The sequence below is a fragment of the Microtus ochrogaster genome, chromosome 5 (assembly GCF_000317375.1).
Source record: "Microtus ochrogaster isolate Prairie Vole_2 chromosome 5, MicOch1.0, whole genome shotgun sequence".
NCBI lineage: Eukaryota > Metazoa > Chordata > Mammalia > Rodentia > Cricetidae > Microtus > Microtus ochrogaster.
In genome coordinates, this window is record NC_022012.1 from 87,928,323 (window position 1) to 87,930,894 (window position 2,572).

The 2,572-nt window shown below is 44.6% G+C and overlaps 1 protein-coding gene across 1 annotated transcript in view; it reads left to right on the plus strand.

The window, feature by feature from the left end:
- The window catches only part of Gadl1 (glutamate decarboxylase like 1), a 178,774-nt gene that overhangs the window by 34,104 nt on the left and 142,098 nt on the right, over nucleotides 1-2,572 (plus strand). The gene's annotated exons all lie outside the window — the stretch shown is intronic.

The window sequence follows — 2,572 nt, forward strand, 5'->3', positions numbered from 1 at the left end:
ACACACACACACACACACACACACACACACACACACACACACTCATCCGGTCATTACATGAGCCCTAAACAACAGACATGTTATTGTTCCTGTTTTAGAAAGGACTGAGAAAGTGATGCACATGGGGTTCTGTATCTCAACCATATCACATGGCTTGGCTAGTACAGGTCATCTGGGGCTAAACCCAGATGGAATGGCTTCAGTGTCCATGTTCCTAACTTCTCCACACACCCCAGGGCCTCTAACAAGTGATAAATTGCCTCTTATCATCCAATCACTTCTCCTGTTGGAACTGAATTACCAACAAGTGAACACATAGGAGAGATTTCCCTCAATTATATTAGTAGCAAATAAATGCCATTTATAACTGAGTTTGAAGGTGATGGTATTTGTTCTGAAATGTTGGTCACTAATTAGAAAACTAACAGACTCTATTGTCATGATCTCTGACCATGGACAGAATAGCTATGCTCAGGACAAGATTGATTGTGACAGCTTTTATCCGTTCATGTATTTATGATTTAATATCAGAGTTCTCTGCATTTCTATGAAATACCTTGACTCTTATTTGCTTATGAGCACATTTCTTTGCCAGGAAGTTTTGTTTCTATTATTCTTTATGCTTTTAAAATATATTTATTCTTTGTGAATTTCATGTATACCATATACATTGTTTTTTAAACTATTTTTTTTTACTGTATGTGCTTGTATGTGTTTGCCTATATATGTGTGCGTGTAGTACCTACACAGGCCAGAAGGGTGTGGCACTGAAGTTATAGATGGCTGAGAACTGCCCTGTGGGTGCTAGAAATCAAACCCAGGTCCTCTGGAAGAGTAGCCAGTGTTCCTGTGTGTGGAGTCATTTCTTCAGCCCCTCTGCGATATATTCCCATCATATCCACCCTCACTCTTCCCTCCAGCTCCTCCCAGATTGCCCCACCACATCCCTCCCAACATCCTCCTCTTCCTTCTCTCCTATTCTTCTTCCTCCTCCTGTCCTCCCCTTTCTCCTCCCTCCCTCCTCCATTTCTTTTCAGAACCCAATTCCTCTAATTTGTACTTCTGTGTGTAGAGGTGGCCATTCACTGGAGCATGGGCAGGATCCACACAGCTGGTTCTCCTTCATATCTATCAGCTGCCAAAATTTTCTAAGCTAGAGGCAGAGTCTCCTGAGCCCCTCTCCAATCCATACCGGAATGCTGACTGACTTGGTTTGATTTTTGAGACAAGATCTGTGTAGCCTAGGCTAGCCTCAATTTGGTCTCTCTTTCCTTGGCCTCTTGAATGCTGGAACATGAGGCACAATGTCTGGCTAAGTTTGTATTTTTTTAAAACTAGGCTTTTTTCAATAATTAAATATTAACAGAATACGAGCTACTTGAAAGGCATTAAATTGAGCCCTCGAGGAAATAAAGAAACATAAGATAAAGGCCCAGCTTCAAACTGAATTTATAATCCAACCAGAAGGGCACATTTTCATTTGTAAAGAGAATGGGGGTCCCTGTGAGAGAGTCGCAAGTGTTGTGCATTTGGGGTGGAGTTCACAGAGACGCTGACATGTGGAGGTAGAGTGCAGAGATTCAGTTGGTTTAGGAAGGCGGAGAGAAGTTGCAGAGAAGCTTTTGTGGCTAAGGACAGTGAAGAAAGCTGGAAGACACACTGCAGAAGGACAGGATATCACAGAGCAAGGGGATCCCTCTTGTAGAAGACACTGGAAAGGAGAACTGACGGAAGAGATCCATGGAGATTAGATGAGAAGGGAACACAGGACTCCCAGCGAAGGGATTTGGTGCTCCAGCTAGAGAAACCCAAGGTGACTGACGCGGTAGATAGGAAAGCTGTCTGTTCATAGGCGGTTAGGGCCGGCAGGTGAAGCTTTCCTGACAGCATCTTAGTCTGCTCTTACTGAGAACCATCAGGACACCATTCTAAGATGGCCTACAGTGGCATGCCACACTCTTAGTGACCTCACACTTCGGTGTTCATTCTCAGCCACTTTTTACCAACGGGCATTGTAGCTTATATTCAATAAAGCCTACTGCTCGCTTTGCTTTGCCAAGTCTTGTGTCCATGACACCAGAATATAAAATCTGACAATATAGAATATATAATCTCAGTACTTGGGGGCTGGAAGATCAGGAGTTCCAGGTCATCCTCCTTGACAGAGGAAGTTCAAGGACAGCCTGGACTATAAGAGATACTGTCTCCAAAAGGTGGCGAGGGAGCAGGGAGAGGGTTGATGAGGAGAAGCAGGGTAGTGATGGCAATAAAGCGCTGTGTGCAAGCACGAGGAACCTGAGTTCCATCCCAGGACCCAGAATTGAAATTATGACATGGAGGTTCACGCTTGTATTCATAGGGCGAGGGAAGCCAACAGGAAACCGCCTGGAATGCCTTCCTAGACAATCTAGCCTGATTAGCAATTTCTGGGCCAGCAAGACCTTAACTCAGCAGAAAAGGCAGGCAGCTACTAAAGAAGGACTCAAGGCTGCCCTTTAACTTCTGGATTCACGGGTGCACACTGGTCCCCTCCCAAACACACACACACACACACACACACACACACACACAC